The following is a 17,004-nucleotide window of genomic DNA, read 5'->3' as shown; positions in this document are numbered from 1 at the left end:
ATACCGCTTCATCTTTGTCCTCTCCTGTTCCTATTTCTTCTTAGAAATTTTCTGTGAATGTGTCTTCGAGGCCCTATGACCTCTTGGAGTCCATTCCTAATACCTTAAAGTCTATGTAAGCAGTGGGTAAGGCTTCTTTCTTTTCAACAGGTTGCTGTAACACTAGGTTTGCTGTACAACGCAGCTGACTTCAGATGGCTCGTTCCAACACCCATATTAGACATCATTAATTAAGGAAGCTACTTTCTCCTGTAGAGTATGGATTAGACTCAACCTTGCCAAACATGGAGATCCACACCGCCAAGGAAACCTATCTCTCAGACTGGTGATGGTACTAAAGGAAGTCAGGTCTGTTCTCTGAAGTCCCTCTATGTCTTACAATTGTGAACTTTGATCTGTCATCATCACTCTGGGAGTTTATCAAGGCCAATTTGAGAAATGGTCAGGACGTAATTAGCTACTGCTTTTCTACAGTTCTGAATTAGAATAAAGGGACCTCTCCCATTTTATGAGTCAGAGAATTTTCCAGAATACCAATAGTACTAGACAAGCCCTGATCCTGGAGCAGCTAGGGCCACCACAGGAGAGTTCTACTGTTGTAGAAGGAGCACATTCTGTTCCTTTTCTGGACTAGCCAGCCAGAATAAATAAGAGCCAGGCTCCCCTCATCTCTGGAGCCACATTCCAGTGCGGACTGGAGAGGTGCCCCTGACATTCGGTGTTTCCTACTGGGAAATGTGCTAAAATTAGCCAGAAGTTCCTCAAGTCCTGGCTGGGGAGATATCACACAGTCAGCATAACTCACTTTTCCTCCTTCAGCCCATGTTTTTTTCTTGCTGTCTCTGGAGCAAGTTCTCTTTGACATTCTGGAGGATTTATAATTGTTGTGTCTTATATTTGTAACTCTTTAGTAATGATCAAATAGTGGGAATTTCAGGGACCAGAGCATTCTACTATACTAATTCCATGCATGAACTACATTCAGAAAGACTTTTGTGTGCGGCTTTTTCTTCTACAGGCCCCATGGGGCTTCCTTGGCCCAGGTCTGAGGAAACCTAGTGCAGAAATGAAACCTCTCCATCCTCCTGTCCTCCATCTATTAGGCCTTCCGACTACGTCGCCTCTTTGGGGCAAAGGCACTGGGGTTTCCAACAAGCCATGAGGGGGAATATGGGGGTGATTCTCTAGTAACTCAGGGGCACCACCCATGCACAGCACTGCCAAGAGCTTCAGGTAGGAAGTCTGCTTCACAGGAGAGTGGCCATCCAGCCCTCTCCGTGAATGTCACTTTGTCCCCTCACAGAGGTGGCCAGGACCGTGATGAGGCATTCCTCTACCTACCGGAGGCTGACTCCAAGTCTAGCACCAGCATTTGACTTTGGATCTGCTCACATGACCCCATGCCCTCTAGCTTGGCCTTGGCCTGAGCCAACTTCCCAGGCTAGCTCAGGCCTGGCCCTGGGAGGGGTGGAGGTGGGGGGGGGGTCTTCACCTGGCTGGTCTTCGCCTCTCTCCTGCATCCCACACCGACCTGCAGCCCTGCCTCCAGCTGACCAATGTCCCCTTGCCCTGGGGTCCCTTCTCTCCACGACCCTATTGTCTATCTGAAACCCTTGAGATCTAGGTTCTACCTCCCAAATGCAAGACGTAGGGCTGGAGCACAGAACTGTGGCTGCACTGGGGGCTGGAGAGGCCTCTCCATGGGGTCTGGAAGAGACCTGGAGAGGCCTGGACACTGGGGCTCGGCGCACCGTCTGGGGAGCGCCATTACTCACTTGTTCCTTGACATTATGCAAGTCTCTGACCTGTGCTCAGGCTTGCTTTCTTCATCCCGAAAAGGAGGTAGACCTAATGCTCAGGGACTAATTAAATATTCTACTCGAAGCCTTTAGGACTGGGCTGGCAGGTGCACGGAGCTTCTCAGTATTTGCTTTTATCATCTCAGTGACACCAACACACCTCGAGAAGAAATGCGACTCAGGATCTGCCCTACCAGAAAGCTTCCCAGTCAAATGGGGAAATGGGGTGAACTGAAACTTACCCAAGGTCACGTGGAGGTTTGTAATTTCCGGAGGCAGTTCTTCCACGTAGGAGCCTAGACAAATTAATGACTCCGTTTCCATTTTTCTCACCCATAAAATCGGACCAATAATAGTCTCTTCCCTCCATTACTTTTTGAGAACTAAATCACATGCCATAGATTAAACAGCAAAAAGCCTGGCATACCACATGTTAACGAGGACTTTTACAACCACTATTCTTACAACTATTTAATGATGCTGAGAATTCTTGCACTTAAAAAACAAAAACAAAACAAAAAACAAAACCTTTCTAATGTGACTGAATCAAATGTTTCCCAAAACTTTTTTACCCTGGGTCTCCTTTTTGGTGACCAGGAGAACACACGATCTAAAGAATTGAACCCTTTAGACCTGTGCGGTGTTTAACAAGAAGCTGCCAGAGGTGTTGTGTCTTAACCCAAAGAACTGCTCACTGAGCTCTCCTTGGCATGTGCGGTTCCTGCTGTGAGAGCAAACATTACAAGAGGGCATGGTAGTGACAAAGCCTGGCTTCAGAGTCCAAACTCAAGAGCATCCCAACAGAGGGCCAAGAGTCTGAGCAGAAGACTTCAGATGGAATGGAGTCTAAATCCTCACTGGGCATTTATTATTCTTTTGGGGGGATCAAAGGGAATTATTTCATCTCCCTAAAGTTCAGTTTTCTCATCTACAAAATAAGAAGGATTGGGACTGTTTTGCAGGATTGTTTTCCAGTACAATAAATGACACATACTTGAGCCTCAAGAAATTATATCTCTTGGTTATTATAATTGTATTGTTATTATCTTGGCTATTACTATCTCAGATTCTCTGCCTAATTAGTGTATGATCTTCAGCACAATACATGTTTATATCTGGAAATTCCTCATGGACTTTGGAAGGTTAAATGAGAAAATGCATGTGGGGCGCCTGGGTGGCTCAGTGGGTTAAGCCGCTGCCTTCGGCTCAGGTCATGATCTCAGGGTCCTGGGATCGAGTCCCGCATCGGGCTCTCTGCTCAGCGGAGAGCCTGCTTCCCTCTCTCTCTCTCTGCCTGCCTCTCCATCTACATGTGATTTCTCTCTGTCAAATAAATAAATAAAATCTTTAAAAAAAAAAAAAAAAAAAAAAAAAAAAAAAAAAAAAAAAAAAAAAAAAAAAAGAAAATGCATGTGAAGAGGGTGACCCAGGGAAAGTGCTCAGTATAAAGCTTTTCCTTCCCCAGCTTGTACCCCTATAGAATTGATTGTAGCCCATTTTCCCCTGAGCCCCATGGTTTCTTATATTGAGACTATTTTTTTTTTTAAGTTTTATTTATTTGAGAGGGAGTGTGCATGCACAGAGAGAGAGAGAGAGAGCAAGTGAGCAGGAACAGGCAAGAGGAAGAGGGAGAAACAAACTACCCCCTGAGCAGGGAGTCCAACACGGGGCTTAGTCCCAGGACTCTAGAATCATGACCTGAACCAAAGGCAGATGCTTAACCAACTGAGCCACCCACGAGCTCCAAGACTTTTTTTTCTTTTTTTTACCAGACTGAAAAGTATGTTATAAATTGTCTCCCATCAGTCTACCTTTTTCTAAGTACCCAGAATATGCCAAGTATGTAGAAGATTGTCTATGGTTCACTGTGTGAAAGGAAATAGTGGAATGTCAAGTATTAATCGGACTAGTGTAGGACACAGTTTCAAGCTAGCTTCTTTCTGGAACCCTTCAAATCAAGACCTTAAAGAAACACCTTTTCTAGTTTTGTGTTCCAAAGTGAAGAGCCACCATCCCTCTGTGGAAAAAAAGCAAACATAACTCTTGGCATGCTTTGTTCTTCCTGTGCCTTGAATTCAATCGCGAAGTCCCCAAGTTGAGGAAGCAAATTCCTGTAGGTATTTGGTCCGGCAGAATCCTATCTTCCCAGGATTCGTTGGCTCTTCTTGGCGTCCTGGATCACTTCCAGCAAGCTGCCAATGGTTAGCCACAGCCCCTAGGGCAGAAGTCAATGCCGCTTACTTTGTTCTGAAGATTCTGTTAATTATATGGAAAAGGAAACCTCTTACATCTGAAAGTCTTATGGGTCAAATTTCTATCCTCCATAACTTTTCAGAAGGCAAGAATGGGCCTTGTGATGGTTACTTGTATGTGTTCAACAGGACTGGGCTAAGTGATGACCAGAGAGCTGGTAAAACATCATTTCAGGGACTGTCTGGGAAGAGGTTAGCATTTGAATCAGTGAACTGAGTAACGCAGATCATCCTAAATCACGCAGTAAGCTTCGCCAGACCTACTGAGATCTTAAGGAGAACGAAAAGGTAGAGAAGTGACTTTGTTCTCTCTGCTTGAGCTGAGAGATTCATCTTCTGCCCTTGACCCTGGACACTCTGGTTCTTAGGGATTTCCACCCTCAGCCTCCATTTCAGACCTTTGGACTCAGACTGAATTACCACTCTGGCTGGCCCGCTTCTCCAGCTTTCAGGCAGATGTCTCCGACTCCAGAACAGTGATGGCCGGTTCCTACAATACATTTCTTCTTATATATCTATCATCTTTTTGTCATGTATCTCCTATTGGCTCTGTTCCTCTGAAGAATGTTGACAAATACAGACCACATAGAATGGCCACATATGCAAACGTTTGATGCTAAAAGTTTATTGACACTCTCTTTATTTTGAAAACCGAGGAAATAGAAAAATAAGTAAATAAATAAATTAGCCAGAAAATTATAACTCCTTTTGAGAGACACTATATTTTATTTTTAAGCAAACCTACTCTGTGAACAAACTGATTCATGTAAAATAAAATAAAACAGGGGATCACAGGCCCCTGATACCAATCCCAGGGCTCAGAGGGGAGTCTGCTTGTCCCTCTCCCTCTGCCTGGCACTCCCCCCACCCCCTCTCTCTCAAATAAATAAATAAAATCTTAAAAACAAAAACAAAAACAAAAACAGCCCATGGGTGGTTGCTTGCTTATTACCCAGCACAGTCCTTGAAAGTAAGAACTTTATTTTTTCTCTCTATTCACCTTGCAGACAGCCCCTGATATTAACAGGCACAAAGTGTACTTTTAATATAATGATTCCCCTTCAAATAGAAATATTAAATATCATAAAATATTAAGATTTCTATTTTAAAATATGAAAATTAATTGACACAGCTTTCATTACTTAAACTGGTTCATCTACTTCATGAAAAGAAACATAGTTGAATTCCCACACACAGGTAATGTCACGAGAAGCTTTCTATTCATTAAAAATGATTCAGTGAATTTTTCTTACGCCAGACACCTGCTAAACATTCAGGTTCTTGAGCTAAATCTAAATTTAGCTACACTTCTCACAAATGGACATTGGCAATCAGTTTGGGGCGGTTTTATTGTTTGTTCCTTTCAGTTTGAAGTGGCTAGAAACACTTGGGTGTGTCATTGTTTTTGATAGATTCCACTAATGTGTGCAAGACAGGAGACTGGGAAGCACTGGGTTCAAAAGGAGTTCTGTATTTTTTCACAATTGTCTTTAAAAGGCTGTTTTAAGATGAACTTTCTTATCCTTCATATGTAATGATAATAGAAAATACTAAATTGTTAAGATTGCTTTCAAGATTTCTAGGCAGATCCTTAAATGCTCACCTACCCTTTCGACGATATTCAAATCCTTCTTGGACTGTTTTTTGGATTCCTTCCAGAGAATTTACCACACTCTTTGCAAAGGTGACAAATCTACCACAAGAGGGCACTGTGCTCCCCATTGACTCCAAAAGAAGCTAAAATCAAAACAGCACTTTGTCCTGGCTTATGCCCGGAGGTTCCGGCTGCAGTAAAAAGAACGTCTGCGTGTGTCTGTTGTATTTGAATGGTGATAAAGCAGATGCTATTATGAATCCAATAGTTCCAAAGGCAAGAAAACAAATATGTAATGAGGACTGGCTGGCCTGCACGACAAATCATTTTTCATTTATGCCACAAGATGGCACTCTTTCCCACCCATAGCTGTGCTGCCTGCAGGGACCCAGCGACAATTTTTCTTAAAACTTTGGGTTGACAATCAGCACTGTCATGTTGGAAAAAAAGAGTATTTCTTTCTTTATTTCTTTCTTTATTTTTTTTTTAAGATTTTACTTACTTATTTGACAAAGAGGGAGATCACAAGTAGGCAGAGAGGCAGGCGGGGGGGGGGCGGGGGGGGGCTTCCCCACTGAGCAGAGCGCCCAGTGTGGGGCTGGATCCCAAGACCCTGAGATCATGACCTGAGCCGAAGACAGTGGCTTAACCCACTGAGCCACCCAGGTACCCCCAAAAGAGTATTTCTTATAAATAGACATTTTATTAAGAAACTTTTACTTTAGCTTTTTAGTTTTTTTCATCTACTTGTGAAAATGTATTATTTTTTGAGAACGTGTTTCTGTTAAAGACAAACAAATGTCAGAACAATGAAATGGAGAGCTATTTACTCTGTCTGAGGGATTTTCTCCAGTCCCTGAGCAGAGGTTCATTTAATATAGGTAAGGCTGTAATTCACCTATCTTGCATTTCCAGTACTATCTAAAAAGCCTATCAGTGAAACTGACAGAAATCCTTTTAAACAATCAGCAATAATTCTCCCAGGAGAACCGTAAGGAAGATTATTTTTTGAGGAAAATGACTTCATTTCTTGGTGTGCAAATTAGGTTTTTGGCTCTGAATTTCTGGATAGTTTTCCAAGTCACAAAGTTTGCCCTTATTTTGCATTTTGACTTGCATGGTCCATTGTTAAAGTTCTGAAGCTTGAAGCATTTCTGGGCCGTCTTGCAGCATCTTGAACTGTGGTTTCTCTGTGTAGCATGAGGGTGATGTATTGTCCTCTCTAGGAAGAGGAAGGAGGAGGACAGTCTGAGTGTGAATATGTTTACTGGAGGTATAGACTGCCGTGGTATAATGATAAGTGTAAGGGCCTATTCAGCCAGAGTGGCCCCACCCCGGTTGAATGGCCATTTTGTTGTAAAATTTAAATTGACTTTGCTCCCCGCCCCTCAGGGGAACTTACTTAAAAACAAGTCCCGGAAACCAGTCCCAAGTAACAAAGTCCAAGTACAAGGGTGAGTCAGGCCCGGTGGAGGTATTCAATCAGTGGAGGGTGCATACTGTCTCCTAGCTACCAAGGAGTATGGGCCCCGCCCTTTGGGCACCTATTGGGTGCCAATTCTGAACAAGATGATAGGCTGGTTCAAATGTCTACTAGGGTAAATTGTACTTCAATTGGTCACCGAGCATGACTGTGCAGCTTTCTCTGTGTGTTACAATTTCATTAGCCACCTGTGTGGCCAGACCCAACCACATGGGCTTTGCTCTATAAAAGTTAGTCTGGAAAGCAGGGAGGGGTCATCCCCTCTATAAGGGGCAGCCCCAACCATTCTGTCTGAAGGTCGGTTTGATTCTTGATTCTTGGTGTGAAATAAAGCATTGCTTGACTTTTGCTTTGTATCAGTCTCGCTCCTTTAATCACGGACCCATTATTGGGGTACCCAATTTGGGGGGGACCCAACAATAAGAATATTGATGAGGGTTTTTTGTTTTTGTTTTTTAGAGAGAAAGGGAGTGAAAGGGGGAGGGACAGAGGGAGAGAAGGAATCTTAAGCAGGCTCCACACCCAGCACAGTGCCCAATGTGGGGCTCGATCTCACAATCCTGAGATCATGACCTGAACCAAAATCAAGAGTAGAACACTTAACCGACTGAGCCACCCAAGCGCCCCTTGATGTGTATTTTTGAGAAGCTAGTTCGTTGCTGTAATTAGCTAATTGTGAGTGATCCCAGCCCATCCCCTGAGATTACGCTTCAGGAGCTATGATGTGGAGACTGAGAATGGGAAGCTTTATGTTTATGAAATGTCCAATATGATTCTGACACACATCCAGGTTTTGGAATCACTGACAAGATAACTATGACAAAAGATCAAATGAAAGATAATAAGAATTTGAATTGAACTCCTAACACTTGAGGATAGAGAAAGTATTCAAGGGTCTATAAGAAATAGAGACAGGTGACTATGAGGACTGTAGAAGTGGGTGACATCTATGATGAGTTCAAATTCCAGTTTATGTGATGAGAAGACTGTGGGGCCAGTTCACAGAAAGGAAATAGATGAGAACATGGAATTAATGAAGCAAGATGAGTTCTATTAGGGATACAACAACTTTGAAATAAATATGTATACACCAAATATATTCTTATATAATACATATCATATATAATATATATTACATAATATATAACAATATATAGTATATGTAAATAATTTTACATATTTTATATGTATCTCTATCTCCATGTTGTTGTATCTAGTCCAACATGCTTGAGGCCAGGAATTATCATGAAACAAATACTAGTGAAACCCAAGAAGGACTGAACCCTGATAAGCATCAGCATTTAAGCCTGGAAATTACTGAATCACAGAAATACATTTTGTAAGATTTACCCAACATTTTTAAAATTTGATTTAATTTAAAAAATTAAAACTTTTTAGTTGAGGCTTGTGTTCTTTAATTTGGCCGAGACCTCTTCATTCCAAATTTTCTTATAATTGACAAGCATGATGCTTATTTATATTACCTGTTTAACCACCACAGTTATTGAATTTGCCACTTTACATCCAGGAATGAGTAGGGTTTAGGAAAAGATGAAAATCTGGGAAAGAACAAGGAGAGAAAGTATGAGGAAAGAAGGGGGTAGTGATCCTTGCATTACATGCAACAAGAAGTTAGATGAGATTGGTCTTAGAAGCAACCTGAACTATCAACTAATAATTTGTAAAGAATGCATTATTCAACAAAAGTTTATTGATGACTTTCTCTCTACACAGTAATAAGTTAGGAACTGAACATAAACAAGACAGTTATAATTCTTGTCTTTGTAGAACTCACAGGCCATGGAAAAATATGAGGACATAGAAAAATATGCAGGGAGTGTATAATAATAAATCCTCTGAAAATGGGAGTACATGATGCTATTGGGTAATAGATAAGGAGCTGTTAATCCAGACATGAGGGATGGGAAGAGTCAAGAAAGACCCCTGGAGGAATAAGCACCTACAGCTGGCCCCTCTGTTTGGCTGTCTGGCTTCCAGTGTCTTGGACCACTCTGACTTGGACTTTGGTTTTCTGATCCTCTTAGTGCCACATTCTTTCCTGGTCTTAGCATTCCCTTTTAACTTGGGTCCCATGAAATGGATGGAAGCTTCCCATTCCTATCCCATGCCCAAGGAACCCAACTGACTAGATAGAAAAGCTTTTCTTCTCCTTTGTAGGAAAAATGAAAATTCAGGCAGAAACCAAGACATTTCAGATCATCACAAGATTTATTGACTTATAAGCTTATTAATTACATGAACATTTATCTAGGCTGCTGTCTATCTGAATCAAAGGAACCCAGTAGTGTCCCTGAGTTGAGGAGACAGAACTGGGCTTACAAGAAAGCCAAGGATGCCAGTATTCACAGAAAGGACATGAGAGAGAAAAGGGATGCACAGAGAGAAAACCCCAGGAATCTGCAGCAGTCTCCACTAAGTATTCAGTTGACTATGAGTCAGCTCATGCTGAAGCCAGGGGAAAAAACACCTGAGCTGATTGGAAGGGATAGTGCCTGGAGGTTACCCAACATTGAGAGTAATGCTAGTGTCTCTTTCCACCAGCCAGAGTTAAAAACTCATAATTAATTGGGGGCATTGGTTAAAATGCTAAGACAAATCTTGCTTCAGTAGTGAGCAAAAAATTAACACGGTACTAAATGTGTTAGTAGCTTAAAAGATCTGGAGATTAAACTGTTTCCAAGTAACTTAACTATTCCAGAACAAAATTCAAGACAATTTATAATGATACAAAAATATCCCACAACCATTACAGTACACTTCAAAATGTCTACCATTTAGTAAAAAGTTACTGCAAAAAAAAAAAAAAGGTACTGTAAAGAAGCAGGAAGGTACAGTTGATATTTGGGGGGAGAAAGTGAGAAAGTCCATTGGTTGGAACTGATCTAGATATATGAAGGTGATGGGATCAGTAGCCAAGGGTGTTATGATAGTTTTTAACTGTATTCCATATATTCAAGAAACTAGAGGAAAGATTGACCATGTTAAATAAAGTAATGGGAGATATAAAAGATTCACTTCAAATTTCTGGAGAGGAAAGCTACAATATCTTTGATGAAGAATATGCTTGTTGGTAATAGCAGTGTACAATCCTGGAAAGATACTCCTGGAAAGACATAGCCATAAAAATTTCCAAAATGAAACACAGTGAGAAAAAAATAAAAATTAAAAAAAAAAAGACTACTTTGGGGGAAAAAAAAAGAAAAGCACCAATCACTGTGAGACAATGTCAAATCTAATATACTTAATATACAAATCATTGGAGTCCCCAAAGGCAGAGGGTGGGAGACAGAAAACATATTTGGAGAAATAATAGTCAACATTTCTTCAAATGGGATGAAAACTATAAATCCCAGATCCACAAATCTCAACAAACCCCAGGCACAAGAAACATGAAGAAAATTATACCAAAACATATTGTAACCAGATTGCTCAGACTTACAGTGATTAACAGAAAGCAGTCAAGAAAAAAACCTACTATGCACAAAAGAATAAAAACAATGATTGTACATTCTCATCAGAAATAATGCAAAAGGGCCACAAGACTAAAGTCATGAAAAGAAAACGAACAGCCTAGAATTCCCAGCAAAAATGTCTTTCAAAAAGAAGGTGAAATAGAGACTTTTGCAAAATACAAAGGCTGAGCAAATTTGTTACAGCAGCCCTGTGGTACAGGAAATGTTCCTGGAAGTCTGACAAGCAGAAGGCAAAGGAGACCAGATGGAAAGCTAGATCTGCACAAAGAAAGGGCCATCACTGGAAAGCTGATTGCATGGCTGAAATTCTTCTCATTACTGAAATTTCTTTAAGGTTCATACACTATTTGAAGGAAAAATAATAGGACATATCATGGGGTTTATAATACATGGAGATGTAAAGTATACAACAACAGTAGTAAGAAATTCTGAAGAGGAGAAATGAGAGTACACTGTTGAGAAGTTCTTACACTATATGCAAAGTAATGAGAAAGCACTTGACGGCAGAACAGGAAAAGTTAAATATGTACACTCCAAACCCTCCACAACCACTAAAATGACATAACTAAGAGTCATAGGCAGCCAGCAAGGAAAGAAAATGGAGTCACAAATAATAATTAATTTAAAAGAAGGCAGAAAAAGAGAAAGGTGAACGAAAAAGAGATGGAACAAAAGGAGGTAGTAAGAGAACAGATTTGAACCCAACCGTGTCAATAATCATATTAAATGTAAATGGTTTAAAGACTGCAATTAAAACAGAAATGACTAGGGGTGCCTGGGTGGCTCCATCAGTTAAGCACCTGACTCTTGGTTTGGGCTCAGATCATGATCTCACAGTTGAGGGATGGAGCCTCACTATCCCCCTACCCTGTCCCATACTACCCCTTCATGCTGGGGGTGGAAGCTGCTTAGGATTCTCTCCCTGCCCCTCCCTGCTCTTCAAAAGAAATAATTGAAACACAGAAATGATCAGAATCTCATACAATTGCAAGACCCAACTACACACTGTCCCAAAGAAACTCACTTTAAATATAAAGATACAAGTCCATTAAAATTAAAAAGATGGAAAAATAAACATCACGCTAAAGCTAATTAATACTAACTAAATACGTGAAAATTTCTTGGCTATAAGTAGTGTCAGTCTCCTGCCTAAATTTATTTATGTGAGAAACAATATCTAGGGGACAGGCCATGGAATAAGTGAGAAATCTCTATACTTCCTCTCTATTTTGCTGTAAACCTTCAACTACTTGTTAAAAAAAAAAAAAAAAAGACAAGGTTTAAAAAACCCACAAACCAATACCTACAACTGTTTTGGTATCTTCCGTCAAGCACACTGTTATGCAATTTTCCCTTCAGCATCATCCAAGTGATGTTTAATAGATGTGGTAACTGGAGGAAAGATGAAACTTCCTTTTGTTAGGGTGTGATGACGTTTTAGCACGTCTACTGAAGGCAGTCACATGTTTGATGGGAGGGCAGACCTCGGCAACCTGTATGTGTTGTTGATATCCAGAGCCCCTCATGGGAAACACTGTTATTTTGCCACAGGGCACACTGACAGAGTTAAGTTGGCAAATGGTCTTTGACTGTGAAAGGCTATTCCACAGAAGTTGAGAAAGTCTGGTTTTTTGAGGAAGGATTTTCATTAGAAGTCTCTTCAGCCCTCATGGTGAGGCAGAACTCAGGGGACATTCTCCAACACAGCAGGGGCCCTCACAGCGTCAACTGAGTTGAGTCCCTGAGTCACTGGAGACAGCATCAATAACTCCGATGGAACCAAGGGGCTCTGCAGCTCCTGTCACCAATGTGACAGCAGCTGGCCCCATGCTGGAGCAGAGCAAACATTCCAGATGATGTTTCCAACTCCTGTTCCTGAAATTAAACACTCTGCACTCCCCCACTGAGGACAGATCCCCCATGGGTGAGTTTTCTAACCAATACATAGTGAACTGTTTTTTTTTATTTAAAAATTTTTCATTAATACTTTTAAATTTTCAAATAGCTTAAGGCTCACGAAAAGCTGAAAGTAGGCTATAGTACAGATTGCCGGTAGACCAGTCATCCAGCTTTTCCTAATAAGAACATCTGAGGTAACTGTGGAGCATTGTCTGAAGCAGCAAACTCATATTGGTCCAATACAATTAACTAAACTACAGACAATGTTGGCATTTCACCAGGATTTTCAGGCACCTTTTTTTGGAGGAGAAGGCTATCTAGACTAGGAAAGCTTATCACACGTATATATTTGTGTAACCGTCATAATTAGGAAACAGAACTAGCCCATCACTGCAGAGAAACCTCATTTTATACCCCTCACTAGTCAAATCCTCCTAACAACCCTGCTTCCTAGCAAACTCTGGTCTCTCTTCCACCACTATAATCTTGTCATTCAGATAACATTCCAAAAGTGGAATTGGACGTTGTGTAACCTTTCTAGATGGTTGTGTTCCTTCCGCATGAGGACGCCAGAAACCGTGCAAATTCTCATATGGAGAGTGCAATCCTTTTCACTGCGGAGTGGTTTTTCAGCGGCTACATGCACCACAATCTGTTTCTGCATTCAACCATTTAAGAACATTGGGTGTGTTTCCAGTTTTTACTAATATAAATAAAGCTGCTATGAACATTCGTGGAAGTTTTTGTGTGAAGACAGGGCTTCCTGTCTCTAATATAAATACTCAGGGGCAGGAAGGCTGAGTTATATGTTAAATAAATGCTTCATTTTAGAAGAAACTGCAAACTTTTTATCAGAATGCCTGTACCATTTTACATTCCTACCAGCAATGTGTGAAAATTGGTATATTTTTGCTTCCTCCCCTCATTGGCATTTTTTCAGGGTTTTATTTTAGCCACTCTAACATACGCATAGTGGCAATTGTCTGATTGCTGTTCATGGTGTTTCTCTCCCATCAGGCTGTCAGTTCTAGAAAGTTTGGAGATTTGTCCTGCTTATGGCCTGACCAGGTGGATGCTCACTAAACCTATGCCATCTAACTGAGAGGATGAGGGAACGAAGAACGAAAGGGCAAATCTGCAGGCGGAAGGGAGAAGCTAGAAGGAAGGGTGGGGGGAGAGAACATGGGAGAAAAATGAAGAATCTGTGGCCCACAGTGTTGGCTCAAAGTCCAGGCTACTGTGTAATCCGCAAGACCAAATTGTGTGATTCTGCAGGCATGAGGATATTTCTGCCTCGGCCTGGACCTCTGCTCACAAAAGGGTGGGCACAACCCTTAAAAACTAACGAGGGCGTCAATGATGGGTCGCCCCTCCGTTCTTGGGTAAGGTGACACCTACCGCCACGAGGGGAGAAGGAGCACCTCTTTTCCCTCTTCTGCATACAGTGGGGAGTCAACTTTGCACAGATTTTTCCACTTGTGAAGCCTCTTGTTTTACTTCCTGTCTTATACTGATGCTATTTGTGTGTGGGGGGGGCGGTGACAGGAGAGAATGCATTGAAGGCAAATTATTTGGACAAATTTTGGGTGTGGCTTCTGCACCTCCCTGGTGCCCACTAAGAAAATTGGAGAGTAGGTTGTTTTAGATTTCTTTCTAGTGCCTGTTACCTCTTACAGGAACGCCTACTCATTCTTTCACCTGAATACACCACCTAGCTCAGCCCGAAACCTTTTACTCTCACCACATCCCACCAAACTCCTTCTCTCTCCAGAAGGCATAATAAGATTTACTGTATTATCTTCCCCATTACCAAATAATAATATTCTATTGGGGGGATTTTAGGCAGCAGCCAGCAAGGGGGCGTTTTTCCATCCATCCCATAAGCCTTTGAATTCCTGAAGCTGGATCACATGGATGGTTCTCCATGTTGCCTACTTAACGAAGTAAGCCTCGCCTGCAAGACATAGCCTTATACTACTTCTGTTTGCTGTGTTTTTCTACCAGAATAAGTTCTCCCATGAAATAACTTTACATGAAAACACTTGATTTATTTTGTCTGACATCATATGCTTTGTATCACATTTGGTACAAAACACTCTGAATTCAAAATATTTTTTTAGAATTTTATTTTGTTTTTATTTTTATTTATTTTTTTAAAGATTTTATTTATTTATTTCACAGAGAGAGAGAGAGTCAAATTTTTTTTAGAATTTTATTTTGTTTTTATTTTTATTTATTTTTTTTAAAAGATTTTATTTATTTATTTCACAGAGAGAGAGAGAGAGAGAGAGAGAGATAAGAAGCAAGCAGAGAGGCAGGCAGAAGGAGAGGGGAAAGCAGGCTCCCCACTGAGCAGAGAACCCAAAGCGGGGCTCAATCCCAGGACCCTGGGATGATGACCTCAGCTGAAAGCAGAGGCTTTAACCCACTGAGCCACCGAGGTGCCCCTAGAATTTTAAATAATAAATATATTTAGCTTCCTGGGATTTGGCAACCTACTTAAAATTTTTTTTCAAACATAGTTGGAGGTACTCTAAAACTACATATTTCAGAATTATTCAACTAATATTTACAGTGAAATGACTACAGGCAATTCACTGGACTAAACTCAGTAGGGGTTACAAAGGGAGATGATGGAAACTTTTCAGTTAAATCACATTAGACAATCCATAGGACTGGGATTTTTGAATAACTATCTTAAGAGGATTTTTAAAAGTTTGATATTTTATTATAGCTTTTTCATTGTACTTGGGTCAGCTTTTTTTTTTTTTTTTTGAGATTTTATTATTGTATTTGAGAAAGAATGAGAGAACACACGGGCAAGCAGGGGGAGCAGCAGAGAAAGAGGGAGAGAGAGAGAGAATCTCAATCAGGTTCCGCACTCAACACGGAGCCCAAAGCAGGGTTCTGTCTCATGACCCTGAGATCACGTTCTGAGCTGAAACCAAGAGTCAGATGCTTAACTGACTGAGCCACCTAGGTACCCCAGTACTTGGGTCAGCTTTAAATCAATCCTCTATCATCACAATGAAGTAAGGCAAAGAACAAGTTAATTCTTCATGCCAAAATAGGTGCTACTATGAACTGGAGACCAAGCATGTGTAACAAATTCCAAGTAAACGTGTTTTTCTGTAGATAGGCAGTATTGACCACAGTCAAAGCTCTCCTTCTCTGCAGACTCTCTGCTCACTCATTCTACCTCTCAGTTCCCCTTTCATCCTGGTAGGGAAAGTGTTCAAGAGTATAATTTATAAATTAGATAGAGTTGAATGGAGCCAAATCACATAAAAATTAATATTCTTCTTGGAGATACAGGCATATCTTACTTAAAGAAAGTTCTTTTGAACTATTGAGTTCTATCTATAGATAACAACCAAAAGTAAGTTAAAAGTTCTAAAAATACCACTAACCTTGAGGGTAAATACAATAGCTATAGACACTGTGCATGTCAAAGATGACGACACGAAGTATACTAGACATGCAAAGAAACCGTGTCCTATGGCCATCAGAATCGATGCTGTATTAACTATGCAAAGAGGACTCAAAACTAAGGGATTTTTATTTGTTTTTATTTTTTATTTACTTATTTGACAGAGAGAGCGAGCACAAGCACAGGGAGCAGCAGAGGGAGAGGGAGGAGCAGGCTTCCCACTGAGCAGGGAGCCCGATGTGGGGCTCCATCCCAGGCCCTGGGGATCATGACCTGAGCCGAAGGCAGACGCTTAACCAACTGAGTCATCCAGGTGCCCTGAAAAAAGAGACTTAAAAATCATACCTACAGGGGTGCCTGGGTGGCTCAGTGGGTTAGGCCACTGCCTTTGGCTCAGGTCATGATCTCAGGGTCCTGGAATCGAGTCCCGCATTGGGCTCTCTGCTCAGCAGGGAACCTGCTTCCTCCTCTCTCTCTCTGCTTGACTCTCTGCCTACTTGTGATCTCTCTCTGTCAAATAAATAAATAAAATCTTTAAAAAAAAAAATCATACCTACAGCCTCTGGTTTTCTCCCTGTATTTGAGCTCCAGCTTTCTCGTTTACCAGTGTATTTCAAGTCTGTAGCGAAGTGTCTGACTCAAGGGTGAATGAATGACTGATGAAAAGCTAAAACCATTTAAAGGATGCATACAGGCTTCCTGCGAGCCCATATGGACAACTACATCTCAATTAAGTAAGGAATGAACTGCAGGAAATCTCTGTTAACCATAAAAATAGAAGATCTTAAAAGAACAAAAGAGAAAATTTCTCTAATTAGCAGTCACAAAAGTGACAGGAGTCGCCTCAGTAACTGTATTTGCCCCGTTCTCCAGGTCCAATGCCCGTATATGGTTCCTGGCTAGAAGATGAAATTGTCCAAATTAACTCCAGACCCTGTGGTTTTGTAATTTGGGGACTATGGAATTTTAAAGAACAGAGTCCTTCATATCAGGACCAAATGGTCTGTGGAAGGCAACACCATTCTTGCAAAACTGCTGTGTCATCTGAGTGAT

The sequence above is a fragment of the Mustela putorius genome, unplaced genomic scaffold (assembly GCF_011764305.1).
Source record: "Mustela putorius furo isolate JIRA1106 unplaced genomic scaffold, ASM1176430v1.1 tig00003863_pilon_pilon_pilon, whole genome shotgun sequence".
Lineage (NCBI taxonomy): Eukaryota > Metazoa > Chordata > Mammalia > Carnivora > Mustelidae > Mustela > Mustela putorius.
This window is presented reverse-complemented; position numbering follows the sequence as displayed.